Raw genomic sequence first — 24,137 nt, 5'->3', positions numbered from 1 at the left:
GCGACTTTTCATCAGACAGGGCAGTCTAACACTGCAATTTGCAGGAACAGCTTTGAGCATTATATGGTTGCCTCACCAACTAAACCCCTTTTCTGACTGTATCTCCTACCATCGCATTCATATATAATCATGTTTTCCATTTGAGGCAGATATAGAGCAAATACATAAAAATCCCAATAAAGTACAAGAAAATCATTCTATGAGCTTAAAGGGGTTGTCCGAGATACCATCATATTTAAAAAAAAAAGTGTTTCATACATTTCCCCTTATACAGGCAACATAAATAAAGCAGTACATATAAAAAAAAAAAATCCACTTATCCCATATTTTCTTTGCATTTAGCGCCGTTTGTTTACATGCACTCCAGGTCCGGTTTGTTGATGTTTCCTTCTGATAATAGCTATTTTCCCTGCATGCATTGCAGGCTGTAATGAGCGTGCATGTAGATCCTACCAAGAGTTCATGTGTGCTGTCCTTGTCGTCCCCGCTGACATCCTTCCCTGTACTGCGGATTCCACAGATTCCCGGAGCAGAGCCTATACTAGTATACTGTATAAGATTACTGTTTGCTGGGGTCCTTTATCTAAGCCTACATTGTGTTAGGCTTAGATACAGGGTCTAACAAACAGTGTCACACATGGACCCTGTATCTAAGCCTAACACAATGTAGGCTTAGATACAGGACCCCAGCAGACAGTAATCTTATGCAGTATACTAGTATAGGCTCTGCTCCGGGACTGCTCCGGGACTCTGTGGAATCCCCTGACATCGGAGCAGAGCCTATACTAGCGTTCTGAGGCTCCTCCTTGGGTCTGCTCTGTCCTCTCCCTAGGGAGCAACAGTGTTTTGCGGGCCGCAGATTACAGCCTCAAGGGCTGCATGCAGCCCGTGTGCCGTGTGTTTGATAACCCCTTATTGAAGCCTACTATGTGTAGGATATTGGAGAGCACTTGACCATGGGATTACAGAGCTCGCTCCATTTCGAACCCTTATTGCTTAACCTTACCCTCCATACTGTCCACCCCCTTTCCTGCTTCCAGGCCTTTTTCCCCTCCACCCATGTCACTCTCCACTCCCCCAGTGAGACACACGAGACAGTGGGTTGGAAATTTTCGACCACAGCAGCCATTTTATTAACAAATTTACATGAACATAAAACATTCCTTTATAAATAACATTACTAGGAAAGGGGAAGTCCTTGGAGCTCCAAAACTTTGGTGCCAAACTGCCCCCTGTATAGCTACTTACCCCCAGCCGTCCCCTACAGGCTCAGAGGCACCTTTCTGCTCCGCAGTTGGCTTGCCAAGTATGTAAAACCACTCCCCGGGACACCACCCAGCAGGAGTCCAAAATACGCCCATCTCCATGAGCAATTATGTATTTGTTAGGGACCATACCTCTGATGAATCCCCTACTTCAAATTACCACCAACTCCAAGGACCCCCCAATCCGCCACACGAGCATACTTAGACCACCTTTAAGTATGTGAGCCCCCACCATCCATCATCGCCCGCTCGATTCCTTCCTGAATCCGCAAGGCCCATAGGTCAACGCCCACAGCATTGAGATGCACCCCATCACCTAGCCAAAACTTCCCTTGGCCATCCTCGAAATCGTAGTGCCGCACAAAAAATCCCCCGTTTTTTACGACAAAGCTGGAAACCGCCCGATTGACTTTTACCCGGGCCTTGTTCACACGCTCTACCGAACGCGCATTTCTCCATACACTACGCGGCACTATTTCCAACCAAATCCCCTTTACCTTCGGAAAACAGGACCAAAGCCGGAGAAGGTCATACTTCACATCCCGAATTAATTCTCTAAACGGGCGAGTACCTAAGTCGTTTCCCCCTACATGAAGGACCAACAAATCAGGAACCCGATCCAACTGCGCATACCGATGGAAATCCGGCAAAACTCAACTCCACACCATACCGCGCGTGCCCAGCCACCGTATCACCACCGCCGACCTTTGGAACCCCAGTTGCCGCCCATCTGGCCACACATCCGCCCTTAACGCCCCCCAGTGCACATATGAGTGGCCAAGAATCCACACCAGTGCCGGTGTACCATCTGAAATAAAAGAATAACAACGATAACACCAACCAAAAAACAGCACGTTGATACGAGAAAACAAATCACATAAAGTGGAGACGCACGTAGGACTTATACCTCCCCGACTCCCAACGACCTATGCGCTTCACCACATCAGGCCCCAACCCCCATGACGCAGCCTCCGTGGCTGCTCCTATACGAAAGGAGTGCGGTGAATAAATACCTTTATCCAAACCCAACACCTGCAAACATCTACGGAAGACAGCTGTAAACTGGCATCTTGACAAGAAAGCCCCATCCGTATGACATAACAGCGCCCCCCCCTACACCCTCGCACCGCGACGTACCGCTCATAGCATTTCACCGGGCACAACCCCGCCCTTGCCACCGCCCCCAGAACCACTCGTTTACCTTTTCCACTTTGATCCGACTTTGACCGCCTTACCCAGAATTCCACTCTCCCCCTTCCTCCTGTTACATCTTCCGCTTGCAACCCCCCCGCTCTCTTCTTACTAGGGGAAATTAACTCGCCCACTCTTAAAGCCCTCCCCAAACCCCGGGGATCGAAATAATGCAGGAAATGTATGTAATGGTAACATCGACTCACCAGACTGCATGGGCGCTGAGTTCCCACCAGCCGGGGCGACGGGATCTCCTTGACGATCATCCTCCATTGGCACACCTCTGTTTTCGCCCACCTCCGGACATCCGGGGCCTGAAGCCGCACCGCAGGCTCTGCAGCCGTGCACACCATCCTGAACCGCATAAGTGTCGCCAGACGTCAAGAGCCGTTCCGGCCTCCGCTCTCTCTCCACCGCTGCCCCCTCCCTCCGTCTCCGCAGCACCACCGATTGTGGCCTGCGTGACCGTCCGGGGACATCTTTATGCTGACAGGCGGGCCGCCCGACTGGAGCATCGCCAGAACGGCCCGCCGCAAATCCTCGTGGTGCTGACCTGTAGACGGGAGCCTGTCCCACTGGCCTGGGACCCTGCCCTCCACTCTCCGGAGGGCCTGACCGGCGACCGGGATTCCTCCCGGACCGGGACCTCCGCCCCCTAGTGGTGGAAGCGGAAACCCGGCCCGGAGCGTCTCTCGAGGGGCTCCCAAGCCTGCGTCGAGCCCTAGGCAATTCGTCCGGGCTAAGGTGTTCTGGCGGCCGCACCCGCCGCGACCGCCGGAGGGGGGATGTCATCACATCAGGCGCTGCCTGCGTCCCGGCCGCACTCGAACCCGCTGCCTCCTCCAGCCCTGCCGACAACTCCGTCCCTGATACCACCGGACCCGTCCTTCCGAGCTCCTCCTCAAGCCAGGCCATGCCCCGTTCCGCCACAGCCTGCCGCACTTGCTCCATCAGGGCCTGCATCGTTCACAAGGTCAGTACAAGTCTAACTGCTTTCCTGGGGCGTGAATGGCGCGAAACTGTCTCTCACCCTTCCTATATTCCCTCTGTCCACCACGCCCCCTCCCCTCCACCTTCCTCCCCCTCCTTCTCTTGAACTTTTCACCTCATTCCTTCTCCCCTGCAACCCTGGTCATGTTTGCCTCCCCCAATCATTGCATGATGTGTCCGGCTATTTCTGTATTCTTGTATTTAGTTTTAAAAAAATAAATGTGCTGGTGCCGACATTATACCTTTTAGACCAGGATAGTAATGCGGATGTGTCGTTCGAAATCACTGTGAACACATACAGGCGCGTTCACAGTGAACAACTACATAGGCTGCGCTGGCACTAAAGAATAAGCCGCCGCAGAAACGAGACGTCATCAGTGACGTGTTGTATACCCTCCGAAGTCTCTCTGGTCCGAGACCATGTGATGGGTATACGACACGAGTGGAGGAGGCTGAAAACGCGAGGTCATGTGAAGAGCAGGAAAAAGCAGCCAGAGCGGAGACCCGAAGCCTGATTGCAATGGTAAGTATGTTAAGAAATTGAAAACATGGGCAATGTGGTTGTAAGGGGGGATTCACACGAGCGTGATTTGCGCGCGTGCAGTCCGCGTTTTTTCTGCGCGCCACGCACAGCACTATAGAAGTCAATGAGGCAGTTCAAACAGTGCGTGTTTCTTGCGCACCGTTTGTTCGCTGCGTACTATACGCGACAGGTTCAATAACTGCGTATTTCGCGCATCACGCACCCATTGAAGTCAATGGGTGTGTGAAAATCACGCATGTCATACGGTGGCAGCAGCTGCGAACGCGCGTTTTTCACGCAGTACACGTTGTCTCTATGCTAAGGAGTTTGAACTAACTAGTTGAAACCAGCAGAAAAGCAGGAAGTAGCTTAGACAGCAGGTTTTCAAAAAGAGGCCAAACCGTTTGCAAAAGCACCACAAGCACCTTGCAGGCATGCCTCGGCAGATGGATGTGGCGAAGCTCATCACGTTAGTCCAGGAGCGTCCGGAGGTCTGGAACACCCATGCGGAGTCCTACCATGACCGCACATTGAAGGAGGCAGCATGGGAGCATATAGCAGAGGCGCTATTCGAGCTGGAGTGGGCCGACAGCCGCACCCGGGACCGCCAACGAATTGGTGAGTGGATATCTGTGTGTCGACATTGATGTGTATAATGACATCCATATTGGCTAGTGCGTCCCTGGTGAATAAATGCCTGTCATTGGCAACGTTTCCGTTCAGTGGCATCTTTCTATAGTATCATCAAGTTAGGTTTGTTCTTGTGTAGACGTGTGGTACAGTAGTTTATATGCACTGTCTTGAATGATGTGTTCTTTATTAATCATACAGTGGACGATGTAAAGAGACGGTGGCGCAGCTCAAGGGACCAGTTCCGTAGAGAATATGGATCCGGCGGCCGCAGCGGAGAAGGTGGAACACGCAAACGCCGCTACATTTATTATGACCAGCTGTTGTTCCTGCGTGAAATAATGGACATGCGACCGTAAGTACTCGTTGTTGTCCCTTTCTGCAAACGTCACCTTCCAAAAATGTCAGATACGCCAAAGCAGCTTTGTGTTTGCACATTAAATTTGTTTCCTCAACTGACGTGTCCCCTATATTCTAGAACTAGCGACACTCTGGATGCGTCAGAAGAGGAGGCACGGCCCGAGTGTAGCCAGGCGTCCGAATCCGCCGCTCCCCTGGTCGCCCTAACCCCGGAGGCCACCAGAGAGGATCCTGGCCCAGTCGCCTCAGCGCCTGAAGCAGGACAACCGGACCAAGTGGCACCTAGCCATGCAGCACCCCGCCGCAGACGCCTTGTAAACCCACCCGCAGGTGCACTTGTGGACACCCGTGTTCTGGAGTACCTGCGCCGTGCTGCTGATGAGGACAATCACGATTTTTTTTGTCGCAGCATGGCACCTTTGATGCGGCGGGTACCCGTGGATAGGTTGGTGCGGCTTCAATCCAATATGCTGTCGCTAATCGACAGTGCGACACCCCCGCTAAGTCCAGGCCGGTGCTTTACATCTATAGAGCACTGGCGTAGTGTTTTTATGCCCTCAGCGCGGGCCCATTTGCCAGGGCCCTCCCAACCTGCCCCCGTCTTATCACAGATGGCGCAATACCCTCCTGCCCCAAGATACCTCTCCCCTGCCCCAATGCCTGGCCCTGTCCGTCACTTTCCTCCATACTCCCTACCTGGCCCAAGTTTACAGGCTCACATGCAGCCTCAGGCCTACCAAACGCAGTATCACCCCCACTATGCTGTGCAGGAACATCCTGATCAGGGCCGGGGACAGCATAGTGGTGCGGAAATTTCTGGTTACAGCTCGCCGCCCCATGAGAATCTGTAGGGGCAAGTGTGTTCTAAGGCCACATGTTACAAACCCATGACAGCCTAGGAATCCGTCCATGTTTCTTTAGTATATGCATCATGTTGGTGCCATTTTTTGTTCGGGTATGTTTTCCCGCGTGTGTATTTTTCAGGTATGGCGTGTATGTGCCACAAACATAAACGCAAAAGTTTGATATATTTCACTTCCGTTTGGACAATCCTTTTGTTACCTTGCGCACCATTTCTACACCCTCTACCGCTATGAAGTGCCATGTTGTAAGAGGTTGGGACGTTATGACATTTATCCAGCACATCGTTGAGGTCTTCGTTGGTCGGAAGGGGTTTGGAATACCAGGAACTGAGGTGTTATTAGTATAGTTATTGTTTGGCCATACCTACCTTTACTCACCCAGAAAGGGGCGCTGACATATAGGGCAGGAAATCCATTGTCTACACAAGAGGATGTAATGTCCATGAATTATTGGCGTCTAAAAAGGGTATTCCAAGCGCCTACCGAGCTTTAAGCTCGCAACCCACGTCAAGGGGCCTCAAGTTTTGCGAGTCCCTAACCCTCCCCCCCCCCCCCCCAAAACAAAAAGGGATAAACAGACGTTCGATAAAATAATACTAACTTCACCACACCTCAAATGGCAGCGTTCTGCCAGGTTTCCATCTCAAGGCTGGCTGTCAAAATACTCCGCAAATTGGTGGCGCACTCGCTGGCCACATGTCGGTGGCCGCCCAGGCCGAGCAGCCTGGCCGAGGTTGGTGGTGGGTGCAGATGTTACCATATATTCCCCATCATGAGCGGCATCATGGATGCGGGTAAAGTTGTGCAGCACAACACAGGCTTTGATCACACATGTCACATTTGACGGCGACATTTGCATTGCTGTCATCAGGACCCTCCACTTGCTGGTCATGATGCCAAAGGCGCATTCCACGACTTTCCGTGCTCTGCATAGGCGCTGATTGAAAATGCGCCTACGGTTATCCATGCTCCTCCGCGCATATGGACGCATGACTTGTCTGCTGAGGGCAAAACCTTCATCTGCAACCATAACATAAGGAACGGGTGGACCGCTGGTGCCAGGGAGGATGCTAGGCTCGGGGACATCAAGTTTGTTAGACATTAGACGCTGGCCCATTCTGGACGAGCGAAAAATGCGGGCATCCGCAGAGCTTCCATAGGACCCGATGTCCACGATGGTAAAGCAGAAATTACAGTCCGACAAGGCAAGCAAGACTATGGAAAAAAACTGCTTGTAGTTGAAGTATCGAGACCCAGAGTGGGGCGGTTTCTGCACACGGATGTGCTTCCCATCGAGTGCACCAATACAGTGGGGAAATTGGGTGTCGGTTTCAAACTGCTGCGCTATGCGAAGCCAGTGTTGGGCCGTAGGCTGAGGGATCACGCTGCTCTTCAATCTCTGCCACAGGACCACACAGGTTGCTGGGACAATGCCGGAAATTGTGAACACTCCAATAAGGAATTCAAAATGAAGGAAATGGTAGCTATTGCCGGTCGCCAGAAATCTACAGGAAATCATAAAAGCAAACCACAAAGCAAACATGTTAGGTAGGACATGAAGCACCTAAAAGAATGTGTAACCTGGATAACAAAACAGCACATACCGTAAGGTGACAAGGAGACGCTCCTCTGGGGAAATACAGCGTCGCATGTTGGTGTCCTGATAGGTTATTCCAGGCCGAACCAGCTCCAGCAGCATACCAAAGGCAGGCACAGACAGGCGGCAAAAGGCGCAAAATTTCTCGGGGTGACGACGGAGGTCAGCAAAGAGGGTATGAAAATGCCCTTTAGAAGTGCGTTGGGCCACTATTGGGTGAACCCACATCCTACCTGATCTCCGCCGGTGTGGCCGTAGAATGCTACCGCGTTGGCCAAACCTCCGGGATAGCATCCATGCTAATAGGATACGGGCCAGAGAGCTAGGTGGCATCAATGCAGTGTGGCATACAAAGTAACCGCAAATACTGGTTGGAACACTGGGTTGCACCCAAAGCACACAAATGAATAAACACAGGTGCACACATCAAGCAGGGGTGTTGCATTCTTGGCCTTTTTGGAGGCTGCCGTCAACAGAACAGCTGCGTGTGTTTTTTACACGCGCGGGAAAAACGCATGTCTTACGCGCGTATTACACGCATACATGGTTAAAATACGCATTGCACGTGCTGCTGACACGCGCACAAAACGCTGAGTTGTTTGCGCACGCAAAAACGCAACGTTCGTCTGTATCTCCCCTAAAAGTGAAAAAAAAAAATCTCGGACAACCCCTTTAAGCACATTGTAAATTAAACTTCTTCATTTGACCAAAAACAGTCAAACATTCCAAAATCATCTGCCTACTGTTAGTAGGAAGAATTCACAGAGGTTTCAATGATACAGGCAGCGTGTCAGCAGTTCCAAGCTAACAAGTTTTATGTTGCCTCCAAAGTACCTGCAGCCCTGCCAAACCCGGTGTAAAAAAAGCAGAAATAAATAAGCGGTTTTAAAAACGTCCGAGAGACAGAAGCTGCAGTAAAGATGTCAGCCTGTTTACACAGGGAGGCTTTCCACAGGAGTTATTAGGCCTTGTAAATCCTGCCATTTATACTCCGCAGCCAGCCACTGCCTGAGATCTTCATGAAGAGAACTATTACTCTATTGGAACTCAACAGCTGTCTTTAATTGGATGCAATTGCTTGGTCCTTGATTTCCTATTGGCTGGGTTCCCATGATGTGGAGATCTACTGCTTCTCAATGTACAAAGGATTTTCGGGCATATCATCTACTTATCAAATTACCGTGTACAGCCGTAGAAGATTTAGTGCCACACTTCAAATTATTCCATTGTCACATTATTGTAGCTTGGTACTGACCTGAAAATCTAATGTCACTTCAAATATGTGTCTACTTTGTATTGCTCCTTTTTTTTCTGTAATACACTTTTAGGGCACATTCAGACATGGCGGAATGGCTGTTGAATTCCGCTGCGGACAGTTCTCAGTGGAATCTGTAGCAGACGTTTTTTTACATTGGTTTCTATAGATTTTTTGGTAACTTAGTTGAGACGTTTTGGAAAATAACTGTGCTGAATTTAGGCTGCGGTGCAGAATTTTCACTCCGCAGCACGCACATTTTGTTGTGGAAAAGCAGTGGAATTGCAATGCAAAAACTGAAAGTCCGCTATGATATCCGCAACATCTGATTTACTTGTCAACTATGCAAATGTTGCTCCAGATTCGTTGCTTAATTGCCGCAAATCTGCTCCAACATTTGCAGCGGAAAAATTCTGCCACCTCTGAACGTGCCCTAAAAATCTTTTTTCTTTTGCAATCGGATGCAATCTTACAGCGTATTCTTATATATTCTATTTTATTTCTACATATCAATATTCTATTAGTACTTACTCAGGAATTTAAATAGGTCCTCAATGACTTTTATAGTTTATCCAGTAAATATGACATAAAAATCTAATATGTAAGGGTTCAACTAATCCCAAGAAGAGGGGTGCTAGTCCCCATTCCCAGTGGAGATGGTTGCAATAATGAGCTTTTTCCATTGAGTTCTTCTGAAGAAGGTACGTCATTGCTGCTAACCACATGGATGATCCTGGAGCTGCAATACAAGCTCCCTACTTCCCCGTTCAATAATTAGCAGCTCTCAGTAGCAACATTTTAACACAATGGAGATTTATTAAAAGTAGTGCAAAGCAAAAGTGGAATAGTTGCCCATAGTAACCAATCAGACTGCAGCTATCTTTTTACAAAGGGCCCCTTGAAAATGACAGATGGAATCTAATTGGTTGTTATGGGGAACTACTTCACTTTTCCTTTTGCCCTACCTTTGATAATTCTCCCCTAATGTACTGTATATTAGAGTGTTAGCGCTTCATGTTAAATCAATAGAAGGTGATTTAAAACATTTTTTTTTATCACAGATTTTGATGCGGTTTCCGTATCAAAATCAGCGTAAAAAAATGTTCTGGGAACAAGGCCTTAGTGTTGTCCTAACAGCAACCTGTGTCATAGTGATACAGTATAATGTATTAGCATACAGGAGTATGCTAATACACTATAAGTATAAAGTAGATTTGTAAAAAAGCAATTCCTTCATTTGATTCAAAAAATAATATAGAAATTACGCAAAAAGAACAGTGATTTTGCGTAACATATATTTTATTGCCCACACATTAACCCCTTCCCGACATTCACCGTATATATACGGCGCACGTCGGGTGGGGGAGTATGTAGCGGGCTCCGGGGCTGAGCCCGCTCCATAGAACGAGCATGTCGGCTGTATCTTGCAGCCGACACTTCAGTGTAAGGAACAGAATAAAATGGAAATAAAAAGTGATTAAAAAGTCTCATGTACCCCAATATGGTACCAATAGAAACTGTAGATTGCCTTGCAAAAAATAAGCCATCATACCGCTCAATACACCAGAAAAAAAAGTTAGGGCTCTCAGAATATAGCAACAAAACTCAAAATTTATTTTTAATTCAGTTTTTTCCTTGTAAATGTAGTGAAACATAAAAAACTATATAAATTTTGTATTGTCGTAATCCTATTGACCTGCAGGATAAAGTTAACATGCCATTATTACTGCACTGTGAACACCGTAAAAACGAAAGCCCCCAAAAGATTGAGGAATTGCTGTTTTTTTTCCTATTCCGCCCCACAAATATTTTTTTTCCAATTTCCCACTACATTATATGGTACATTAAAGGGTCATACGGCTATATTGATGGAAATGAAAAAAGTTATGGCCTTTGGAAGGTGGGGAGGAAAAATCGAAAGTGAAAAGTGGAAAAAGGCTGCGGCGGAAGGGGTTAAATAAAACAAAAAAGTACACATATTAGGCATCCACACGATCGTAATAACCTACAGAATTAATGGATATTTAGTGTAAAAAGAGAACAGTATAAAAATAATTAGAAAAAATAGTTTTTATATATATATATATATATATATATATATATATATATATATATATATATATTGAAGAAAATCCCACAGCACTCCGTGTAAGTGAAAAAAATGGGGATTTTCTTCAATATTGATCTATATCCCCTGGATCGGGATTACCTGCTTGCACCTGAGACCATCTTGGAATTGCATTGTGAGTGCTGCTGCTTTCCATTGTATATATATATATATATATATATATATATATATATATATATATATTTATTTATTTATTTACGCTGCGAAACAATTTAGATATATTAAACAGTAATTTATTTGTACCCCAAACTGCGCCAAGAAAATATACAATTTTTTCCACATAAAATAATGCCTCATACAGCCACATCAATGAAAAAAAATCTGGTCATTAAGGCCCCTTCAGGCCTGGTCAGTAAAGGGGTAAGTAGTTACTGTAACCATGTGTACCACACATGCTCATGCACGGTCAGGGCTGTATCTCCCTTGCAGCCTCCGTTGCATAGAAATGATAGTACCTAGTCAGAAATGTCATCATCCAAGACCAGGGACATAGTTAAAGGGGGTGCACGGGTGGCTTATATAATACTCATACCGATGTGAACAATAATTGTGTTACATTAATTCAAAAAGTCCAACCAGAAAAACCCAATTGAGCCTTTGCTGCTTGAGATCTCTGAAGCTTCAAATCGATGAGTAAGAATTGAGCAAGCGTTCCCGGATGCTAGGTGTTCAACGATAATGAGACAATATTGTTTTTTCAAAAATGTCAACAATTGTTACTTTCCAAGTCTGTTTCTTTGCGTCTAAGCAGTTACTTACAGTCAAGCATTATTCCATCGTACATCAGATATCTGAGAAGCCATAGCAATGTCTCGTCTGTTCTTTTCCATGAGTGTCAAAGAAAGGATAGCCAAGTCATTTATGATCCATTGAAAGTTCACATGACAAGCATGGCAACAGAATAAACAAACTTTGTGATCCTTTGGCCAACATTATGCTGCCCTGGAAGCATTTAGATAATTGATTCAGTGATAAATTAACACTATACCCAAAGCATAAAGAACATTTATAGTTCCCTGTGTTTATGGATATTAAGTGTCTGCTAAATAAAATCAATGTAAAGTAGAAAATAATGATGACTCAGGGAAGGTAGAAGATTAGGTTTCCTTAATACAAGAAGGGTTTTGCTCTATTTGGCAATATAAATATTATAGTATAATTGGTTCTTCTAGGCTTTCTACAGGTTGCATTTATTTTCCTTGGTTATTTTGACAGGTATCATGATAATTAAAGAACTGATGAAGACAATTGTCCCAGTTCTGCTACAAGCTGAAGAGGACCAATTAGAATAAAACAAGTAGCCAAACACAAGCAATATTTTCAGCTAAATCGAACATTTGGTTGTTTAACTGGAAAATCTATGAAAACGATATCAATTATGTTATTGTTATGTAAACATACATTTTACGGAAGAAGGAAAGCCAATTCAGAATTGATATATGTGGTATCGTTTTTGTAGCTACAGAATGAGATGTAAATCTTTTTTCAGTTTAAACTTGGTTAATGGGTAGTTTAAATGTCCCCTTTCTCACCCTACACCGCTTAATACAGGCTAGGAATTAAGAATGATCCAAGGGCCAAGGAGTTAATAATATCAGGGAGAATGGTAAGGACAGAGGAATAATATTAGTTTGTTACATGCAGCGGTACCAAGGAGTTAGAGAACTAAAGGTCCTTTTACATCGGCAGATATATTCCAGCAAAAAAAAAAGTGCAGATTAACGATAAAGCCCTTTCACCCTGCCCTGCCCACTTACAGCAACTTATTTTTTGGGTGGTGGGAAGATATTTGCATATTGTCTGAAGATTTCGTATTTTTCACCAGTCACATTTTATTTTGAGGGATTTGATGATTTTATCACTAGAGATGAAATTTACCTATGAAATTCACACAAGAGAAATCCATTTTCTTGATTTAGAATTCTCTTTGGAGCCTGGTGGCAGTGTCCATTCAGCTATCTACCGTAACACAATCACTACAAATAGCTTTTTCCACTGGGATAGTCGCATCCATTTTTCATCAAAAGAGAGATCTCAGTGAGCCAAGAGGAATTGTTATGATGAGCCTTGAAAAAGAGTGCAACCTGTTGTATCGTAGATTTCAAGTGAGGAATTATTCAAAAAAACTCTTCATAGAGTATTTGCCAGGTCCGTTGCATAGGAACGGACTCTGAGCAGATTTTATTAGTTACTAGTTGAAATTCCATCTTTTACCGTTGAGGTAATAATCTCTAATACGGAATATACTAATACTAGCCTAAAACATGCCATCCATTAAGAAGCCAGTGGATCGTAAAAACTATACAGTGAGACAGTTTATTAACTGACAGATTATTGGAGTTGTTTACTGAGCCATGTGCACCTCTCCAAAGGTGTATATAAGCAATACTGTTCAACAACTTATGAGACGTATCTCCAAGCATATTAGCTCCATTAATACTGATGCTGATACTCCCTTATCTAAACATTTAAGATTCGTTCATAATGGTTATACAAAAAAACTAACATTTGGGGCATTTGCCAGGCTAAGCTAGATCCCAGACGAAACAATTAAGATAGAAAAGTCCTACAGGAAGAGGCTCGTTGGATACAACGCCTAAATATTCTCAGTCCAAATGTACATAAATAGACACTAACTTTTCAAATAACTTATGCTGATCTAATAGTATACCTGATATATATCAACTTTGTAATTTACTTACTGTTAAAATTCATTTGCGCTATCCATCTAAATTCTATGTGATGTTACTGCCACTAGGTGTCTCCCTTCTTGTAAATTTGCTGTCCACCCCCTGTTGTCAAGCATTGGCCGATTCTGGTTACAGAACAGAAGAGACGTCTGCAGAAGGTGGGGGTGTCACTTCACTGTCTGCCTATAACTTTCTATGGAGAGGGACGGGACTATGTCACCCCAGTGCTGGATTCTCATCTACACTACTCATTACTGCTGTATAATGTCCTCCATGCTGCAGCAGCTTATATACTGTGTATATATATGTGTATAGGATTCTCCTCTTCTCTGTGTGCAGTGTATAGATGACATGATAGTTGTTAGGCTCCGCCTACTAGCTTTGAGACAGCTGAGAATTAGTGACAGGCCCTGCAGAGGCAAAAACGACTAAATAATACCACATAAATATCATGCAATGGCCAGAAATAGTGTTATTCTCATTTACACACATATGACAACTTATTCTGAAAAGTCACCTGAAAAGTTACACTTTAATAAAGGTTTTACCATCTTTGCTTTTCTCTGAAAATATCATGTACCTGCGAAATGTACATTTAACTGTGCAACTAGATACTTACTGTTCAGTAGTTATTTCCTCTTAATTACAAAGTGTACCTTAAAGGCCATATGTAATCATTTGAAACGCTTTATGATATGACATATGATCTTAGTTATATTTCATAACCTAATTTATGAGTTCCCCAATAATTTTTCTGTACTAGTCTATTTAGTCTTAAATTTTAAGGTGACTATTCCAACATCATTCTATATGTGGTGCTCTCTTTGGGTCAATTATAAAAGCAATTACCATGCTGCTCAATATTATAACATTTAAAGCTATTTGGTGCTTTGCAATTAGGGTATGTTCACACACAGTGAGCAAAAACGTCTTAAAATACGGAGCTGTTTTCAAGGGAAAACAGCTCCTGATTTTTAAACGTTTTTTAAGCCATTTGCGATTTTCACTGCGTTTTTCGTGGCGTTTTTTATGGCCGTTTTGGAGCTTTTTTCAATAAAATCTATGGAAAACGGCTCCAAAAATGTCCCAAGAAGTGTCCTGCACTTCTTTTTCATGGCTGTTTTTTTACGCGTAAAAAAACGCCGCGAAAAACGCTCCATCGGAACAGAATGTCGTTTTCCCATTGAAATCAATGGGCAGATGTTTGGAGGCATTCTGCTTCAGATTTTTCGGCCATTTTTTGGGCGCTTACGGCCCGAAAAACAGCCGAAAATAGTCTGTGTGAACATACCCTTAGTGGGACCAACTTAATATGTGTGGGAGCAAGACCACAGGAGCTGTAGAATGATCCCTAGACTGGTAAATATGAGCACAAGTATATAAGATCAGGCCATCCAAAGACTAACTCCTGGAGAATGCACGCTCAGTCTGTCTGGCGCTTAGAATTCTTCAGCAGCGGTTGATCTGTGCATAATCCTGAGCGTTTAACAGATTGGCCAGTCATCAGTCGATATTACTAACTGCTTATGCTGTCAATCAATTCAGGGTGAGAAGTGTATCAGCATCTGTTACCTCTAATGGTTGTATTTAGGGAAAATCTCTTGCGATGTTATACGTGTTTATGTAAGCCTTAGACTCGGCGTTTCTGATGGCATTGCCCCATATACCCCTGAAGATGTTCGTGGCTCTGATTAATGTTTTTAACAATGCCAAGTAGTTCTGTGTCAATATAGAAGACAGATGAAATCTGCAGATACTCCCCATAGCTAATATACAACGAAGCAGAATGTGCCGCCATTGTTACACTTTCTACTGCTATAATTAAAAATGTGATATGTCCAATTTCTAAATAAATCTTTCACCGAAGCCTTGTTGGGTTTTAAATTTTCTTTTGGTTTAAGTGTATATCAGTAAAAATTACGTTTTATACGTTGGTTAATACTATTATACATTGTAAATTAGTAGTGCAGGAGATAAAATTGTGCTATGCCAGTCTTAGTATGATATGCCAGTCTTAGTATGATATGCCAGTCTTAGTAAATGTGCATCACTGCGTTTGGTTAGTGGCTGAATGGCTACTGAAATAGGTTTTTTGTCCTGTGTTTGCATTATATTCTAGGAATAAAGTAAAACAGGACAAGGACAGTTGTAGTGGATTATATTACTTGAGTGTGTCTCTAAAGTCAAGTGCCTTCTTACCCTAGAAGATCCTGATTCTGCTTTCTTGTGTATGTTACTCCCTGCTCCTCGCTATTACAGCCTGGCATTTGGCATTATTCTGTGCCGATTACTCTGTTACCCTATTACAGTCTAACACTCTAATACAGGGAGAATTTAGGCATCATCCAAGGCATTTACTCATTCATTTCCCTAATACAATTTGGCTTGTTTCCTTCCTTTTCCATAACTTGCTCTTCTGGCTTTGATGCAATGACTGTTGTTTTTCGTTGCCTTTAATTAATCATGTGGTTACTGCTATTTTTGCACCGTTCCGCCACTTTTACCTCTGTGGGGATATCATCTATTATCACTTTACAACCTATCTATCAACCAGTACCAGGCTTTTATAGCATTCTAACCATTACCTTATCTACTATTGGATTCACTGATGTATGTGCTGCTGTTAAATGCAGCACAGACATCTATACTTTTTCATACTTTTTGTGTGTATACCTTTGTGCTTCATTATTTTTACATCTGATATGAAGAGACATATTTTCTTTTTCATGGTTAGTTAGTACATCTTTAGTACAGTAGAGGAGTATGCTTATCCACAAGAAAGAAATATTATATCATGTAATGGGGCACAGTGAGAGGAGGGAATTAACCCCCATTCAAGTGTATCAAAGATCAAAAGCGTTTATATATTTAATCTCTAATTCATTGAGATTTAAGTCTTTTCTTCTTTTGGTTTTTATAAAATCACCACTTATAAAATAACAGGTTTTCACAGAATTCATGTAACCATACAAAAAAAGTTTTACTGCAACAACTATAACTATGATGGGTGATTTGCCATGTATATTACCATTAGGTGCTTTCTTTTAACCCAGTAGGGGACCTCCATGTTCAGCTTTCTCCTCTGTGTCCAACCACATGGACCCAGCACCACACAGTCCAGAGCGCCATTACTGGGCATTTTAGGTAGTGCTCCTTAAAAATAAGGGTCGGCTAACAATACTGTAAATTCTCAATCTTTTTTGAGGAAAGTTGGAATAGCAGTCACTATAAATATAAAGTATAACTTTTATAAACACTAATTTTAAAAGCAATTTTGCTGTATGGACTTTCTACATACATAAGAATGAATGTATTCAGTGTAGCCATAGTATAGACTTGTATGTATTACTAACCAATCGATAATGCCATGGTCCCCACTGAAGTATATTACACAATTTTATCTATCTGACTACCAGATGAAAGTTTATAACTCCTGTAAGGTTAACTCCTTAAAGACTGTACAGTAGTACAAATACTAGATTTTGCCACAGGTGAAAAGTCACCACAGAATAAGAGAAAACATATTTAGGCTATTTGTTATGCTGACTCAATGAGTTAAACCAAAGAATTGTAGTTTTCATGCATCAGGTGGCTGTTTTATTAAGCTCGACAAGAGGCCATTTCCACATTTGTGCAGATCCCAATATCATGAATGAGAATATTATAAATCAAAGATGAAACACAAAACACATGTTGCAGCTTGGCTGAGCTGACTGACACTAATAGCTCCGTATAGAGATTTCTCATGAGCGTATTTTCCTGACATGATGCGCTGTGATTGGCTGTGACTTGCTATATTGGACTTGTGTTCTCATTCACCTGTCACAGCAATGTGTTTATCCCAGAAACACCATCCGCTTTCCCTTTATATTGTGAGATTTCAAACGCAATGATATTTCATAGTAGTTGTGGGAAAAGTGTCTCAGTTGAGTTTAATATATCTTCACACATACTCAGATCTTCTTAAAACACGAAAAAGGTCTGCCATGCTTATTCTATTTCATCAAATATTGATAAATTAATTACTTTCTCTCCTATCAATGCAGACAGGATAAGAAAACCTTTCCAATGTCTCCGAACAATGAGACCATTTGCAACCATATTACATTTTAATAAGACCATTTTTACTAAGATCCAGAGCCCACAAAGAATACTTAAAGAGGCTCTGTCACCACATTATATGTGCCCTATCTCCTACATAAGGAGATCGGCGCTATAATGTAGGTGACAGTAATGCTTTTTACTTAATAAAACCACTTTATTAGTGATTTTAGATTTATGCTAATGAGTTGCTTAATGCCCAAGTGGGCGTGTTTTTACTTGAGACCAAGTGGGCGTTGTACAGAGGAGTGTATTACGCTGACCAATCAGCAACATGCACTCCTCTCCATTCATTTAGTCAGCGCATAGGGATCCTTTTAGATCACTATGTGCTGTCTTATACTAATACATTAACAATACTGAAGTGTTTAGACAGTGAATAGACATTCCACGGGATGTCTATTCACAATCTCTGCACTTCGTTACTCTGTCTGTGGTAGTTACAGCAGAGGAAGCGTGATCTCGCGGTAAATGACAGGTTACAACGAGATCACACTTCCTCTGCTGTAACTACCATAGAAACAGTAACGAAGTGCAGGGATTGTGAATAGACATCCCGTGGAATGTCTATTCACTGTCTAAACACTTCAGTATTAATGTGTTAGTATAAGGCCCCATGCACACGAACGTGTTTTTGCGTCCGCAATTCCCCCGAAAATCCACGGGAGAATTGCGGACCCATTAATTTCTATGGGCCCATACACACTATCCGTGTTTTCACGGGTCCCCGCATGTCCGCAAATCCGTGCCGCACAAACTCAGGACATGTCTTATTACGGCCCGCAAATTCGATGCGGACATGCCCATTGAAGCCATGTGTCAACCGCAGTCTGCGGATTTGCGGAAGTGTTGCTAGGCGACGACCGGGAATGAGTTCTGTCGTCATCCTGTTTTATCTAGGCTTTTTTTTTATCCGCATTTTGCCGATTACATACGGATGAACTGCGGAGGTTATTTCACGGAACACGGTCCTGGAATTTGCGGACCAGAAAAACACTACGGTCATGTGCATGAGGCCTAAGACAGCACATAAGGATCTAACAGGATCCCTATGCGCTGACTAAATGAATGGAGAGGAGTGCATGATGCTGATTGGTCAGCGTCAAACACTCCTCTGTACAACGCCCACTTGGTCTAAAGTAAAAACACGCCCACTTGGGCATTAAGCAACTCATTAGCATAAATCTAAAATCGCTAATAAAGTGGTGAAAACAGATCGTTTTTATAAATAAAAAGCATTACTGTCACCTACATTACAGCGCCAATCTGCTTATGTAGGAGATAGGGCACTTATAATGTGGTGACAGAGCCTCTTTAAGAGATCAACATTCCAGCACTGGTTTGTAGGGACTCAAACATATTTTTTCTATGTATTTATTTTCCTATTTTTTTGTCAATAACAGGACTGGATCTCCTCAGAAAATAATGGTTTTCCTTCTTTCTGCTGCTGGGCTCCAGAGCGCAGATATTCTTCAGTGACAGAGACCTTACTTGAAAAAACTTGGAAGAATAGATTCTGAAATCTCTCCCTCGCATACAACACCATTACTCGACAATGATTCTCAGAGAGAATGTCATTCGACTGAATTCTGGACTTCTAGAAGCTACTGAAACGTTGGTATCTTCCACCTATGCTCTATACTAAAAGCTTCCTGGGGACATGAATATAGTCTCTCTCCATTAACAAATTACTGAATTGAATTGTTCCTTTATTCTTTGTATGGTCCCTCCATAACTACTATTTGGAGTTTGAATTCCTCTGTAGGGTTCATATTAAAATCACTGTCAATGAATGGGACATCAATGTGCCCATATACTGGCAGAAGCATGCTCATAATGTTTATATTATCATGTTGCCTTATTCCCTTACACAGAACATCCTTGAAGTTACAGCTTTATAATATCACTAGTGCAAATCTACAGCACTGCTGATAAGAACAATTCACATGACCAAACTGATATCATCAGTGCTAAACTTAACTCTGCTACATTGATAAACCCAGCAGTGCTACTTCTACACAAATAGAGTAATGGAAGTGTGCCACACGTGCATTACTGCCAACCAAAGACCTGGAGGCTGTGATCACATTAGATTACACTACACATTAGATACTACCCCTTTCTTGCTCTATAGCGATTGAACCTATTTCCCCACTTAGGGCATGCCCCCACGTGGCGGATTTCCTCCGCAACTGTCCGCATCAATGCCGCACAGAATCTGCGTTGCAGATTCTGCGGCGGATCTGCCCAAAATGTGCAGTAAATTGATGCGGACTAGCTGCTGCGGACTGCGGGAAAAGTGCTTCCCTTCTCTCTATCAGTGCAGGATAGAGAGAAGGGACAGCACTTTCCCTAGTGAAAGTAAACGAATTTCATACTTACCGGCCATTGTCTTGGTGACGCGTCCCTCTTTCGGCATCCAGCCCGACCTCCCTGGATGACGCGGCAGTCCATGTGACCGCTGCAGCCTGTGATTGGCTGCAGCCGTCACTTAGACTGAAACGTCATCCTGGGAAGCCGGACTGGAGACAGAAGCAGGGAGTTCTCGGTAAGTATGAACTTCTATTTTTTTACAGGTTGATGTATATTGGGATCGGTAGTCACTGTCCAGGGGGCAGAAACAGTTATTGCCGATCGCTTAACTCTTTCAGCACCCTGGACAGTGACTATTTACTGACGTCTCCTAGCAACGCTCCCGTACTTACGGGAGCCCCATTGACTTCCTCAGTCTGGCTGTAGACCTAGAAATACATAGGTCCAGCCAGAATGAAGAAATGTCATGTCAAAAAAGCAAGACGCATCCGCACCACACATAACATGTGCATGACAGCTGCGGACTTCATTGCGGAATTTAGAATCTCCATTGAAGTCAATGGAGAAATTCCGCCATGAGTCCGCAACCATTCTGCACTGCTCCGCAACAGACAGAGCATGCTGCGGACACCAAATTCCGCTCCGCAGCCTATGCTCCGCAGCGGAATTTTACGCATCGTCTAAACGAACACTGCTAAATAGAAGTGGAAGTCAATATATTTATGCAACTTCACAAATTAGGTAAATAATAAAAAAAATATTGCCGGATGACATTGATGAGGCATTACGCTGTTGATAGTGTTATTTCTTTAGTTCTATTCTGGCCATGGAAGTAATGATAAAAGTCATAAAAGTTAAAGCGCTATTTAGGAGGGAGGATACAATTTATGGATTTTAAACAAAATGTGCACAAACGTCACATGCTGAAACATAATTTGCGAATTACTGGGTGCATCATAGGTGATGGCTGTCAGCTAAACGACTGTCCATCTCAAAGCTATCATGCTGAACATCGGGCACGACAAGAGCTTTGTGTGGTCTCTTACATTAATACTATTTTTATCTATGTTGGGTGAAAATCTAAATGTGTATACTTTAGTCTGCAGATTGCCTTAAAACTGGCTGTAGACTTTCATTTTACACCATTTCTTCTTCTCTTATTATAGAAAAGATGGAGTTTCAAAAGTTCTGCTCAAATATTCTACGTAGTGCAGCTTCTTTAATAATTAAATAAATCACCATGTTCCTTCTAGTTTACTTAAACAAAGTTGAGTCACATTATTATGGCCACCAGCTAATTTCCAGAGTAACCGCCATGTGCAGCACAGACAGAAGCTAGACGGTCTGGGAGTGACTCAACAAGGTGCTGGTAGGTTGTCTCAGGTATCTGGAGCCATGCTGACTGCAGCGCATCACACATTTGCTGAAGGGTGCCCGGGGGAGGATCCATAGAGCGAACAAGACGATCGAGGTGGTACCACAGATGCTCAATTGGGTTCAAGTCTGTGAATTAGGAGGCCAGCGAAGTACTTGGAAGTCTTGGCCGTGCTCTTCCAACTACTGTCTGACATTACTACCTGTGTGACATGTCGCATTGTCTTTCTGGAAGATTCCATTCTGTCCCAGGGAAGACAAACAGCCTGTATGGGTGGACGTGATCTGCAACGATGGATTCATATACAAATCGGTTCAGAGTGCCTTCCACATAGATGAGTGGGACCAGAGAATGCCATATAAAAAGTCGCCAGACCATAACGCTGCCAGCACCAGCTAGTGTTCCTCCAGCAATGGTTGCTTGGTGTTTGATGTTTCTCGCCTGACACGCCAACGTCCATCCATTCGATGAAGCAGAAAATGTGACTCATCAGAGAAGGCAACCTTCTGCCAATCATCGGTGGTCCAATTCCGATACTGCCGTGCAAATTGTAGCCTTTTTTTCCGATGCACCTTTGTTAGCATAGGAGTAGTGACCATCCGTCTGCTTCGGAGCTCTATTCACAGTAGGGTTCACTGAACTGTTGTTTTAGACACACGTCTGGTAGGCCCCTGGTTGATTTTTACGAATTTTACGACGAGCTGCTTCACTGCACCCATTTACCCATGAGAACAACGAGTGATATGTGTTCAGAAAGCCTATCACACACCTTATATACCCACCAAGCCCATCCACGACACATCACTTCCTTCATGGGCTACCGACGTCAAAAGTAGAAGGTGGACATAATAATGTGACTCGACTGTATTATTCGTTAGACTGATTATACTATTGTTAGCAATGTACATGCTACCTATTTGTGGCTACAAACAATTGGATCCATATTACTCGCGGGCGCAGATTGCGTATTTGGCCAAAATGGGTCGATGTCTGCAGGCATCTTTCACTTACAGTATATGTTTTCTGGCAAAATGAAAATGATTAATTTCAAGGGGTAAAAAGTTTACTTAAACTGATTTTTCTAATGACATTATATTTGTAAAATATAAAAAACGCTAGTGTTGTAATGGAGACTCTATCATATTGTTCCATCTCTTTCTGTAGTCTTCTAGCCTTGATAACATTCACTCTAACCTGGAGTCAGACATCATACTTCTTTTTTTATTTTATTGTTGGATTCCATGAATATTACACATCCTTTGTTAGTGTAACCGCAGAGTATTTCTTAAGTGGTTTCATTTGTTAGGGACAGCCTGCAGAAACCAGTCATGTTCATGATGTACCCAGCCAGTGTTACAGTATAACCAGTGTTACTATGTCAGAGCGCAGCAAGAACAGCCCTGCAGGTGATTAAAACAACATAAGCGGGTCTAGTGGAGAGGCAGAACAGGGGACTGTGTGTCTTAATGGAGCATCACAGGAGATCCGGCTATTTAATGTTCTATTTTCTTTTATTGCGCCTGCAAGTTGTATTTATGCTGTGTGAGCTGTATATGCAGCCTCTGCATGGAGCTGTGACAGCCTGCTGAGAGGCTCCTGCATTAGGTAACCCACTTCCCTGGAATACAGGAGGGATTGAGAGATTAACACATATTTGGGAGCAGCTGTGAAGAATGTAAATTGCCAATTTAGGATGAGGGGGGTTTTGTGGGAGCAGAGACCACGGGAGGAAATGTTGACTTTGGACCAAGGTAAAAGAGTCCACAAGCGACAAAGCGCCTCATTCACTTCCTAATATTTATGAGGTTTGCTCTGCCCCATACTCTGGCTCTGCAGCCTGTTGCTCCATATGTGTTCCCTGTGATTACTGTCACACTGCCCTCCAATTTGTTCCGACTGTAAACTAAGGGGACATTGGTCTTAAGCATTTGCTTTTTCCAGTAAAGCAGAATTCAGAGTGGATGCCTGGTGTTCTCTGCTGCTTAAGAAATGTGACAAATGTCACAGAGCTTTGCAGACTGATTCTTCATATCATTATTCCAGGATGTGACAAAACGCTGAAAACCTTCTACTATTGTTTGTGTCCTTACAATGCTTAATATATTCCTCCATATTTTTATTTTTTTTCCGGCAAGCATATTTTATTACAAAGGCAATAAAGAGATAAAAATTTAAGCTGTAATTTAAACCAATCAGATGTACATTCAACAATCGAACAACTTTGACCTACAAAGGTTCTTCTATTGTAAAAGTGAAAATCTCTGGGCATATAAGATACGTGACATAAAGCAATTGATCAGTAAATTAAACGTACATTTCAGTGTGACCCTTGTCTCTGACATTCTTTGCAAAGGTGATCTATCTGTGGTGCATATGAGGCTATTGAACACCAGCTAGGGGGCTGCACATAGGAGAGACTGTAGCTACTGAACACCAGATTTTGGGGGTGCACATAGGAGAGACCGTGGATACTAAACACCAGCTTGGGGGTGCACATAGGAGAGACAAAGGCTACTGAACATCAGCTTGGGAAGGGGTGGCACATAGGAGAGACTGCGGCTACTGAGTACCAGCTTGGGTGCACTGCACACAGGACATAGAGTGTGACTACTGAACACCAGCTTGGGGGGGGGGGGTGTGCATATAGGAGAGACCGCGGCTAATGAACACAAGATTTTGGAGGTGCACAAAGATGAGACTGCAGCTACTAAACAAAAGCTTGGGCGGGTGCACATAGGAGAGACTACGGCTACTGAACACCAGCTTGGGTGCGCTGCACACATGAGAGAGAGCTACTACTGAATACCAGTTTGGGGGCAGTGCACACAGAAGAGAGAGAGTGACTACTGAACACCA

Source organism: Rhinoderma darwinii, chromosome 8 (assembly GCF_050947455.1).
Source record: "Rhinoderma darwinii isolate aRhiDar2 chromosome 8, aRhiDar2.hap1, whole genome shotgun sequence".
NCBI classification, from domain to species: Eukaryota; Metazoa; Chordata; class Amphibia; order Anura; family Rhinodermatidae; genus Rhinoderma; species Rhinoderma darwinii.
Note: the sequence above shows the minus strand (reverse complement) of the source record.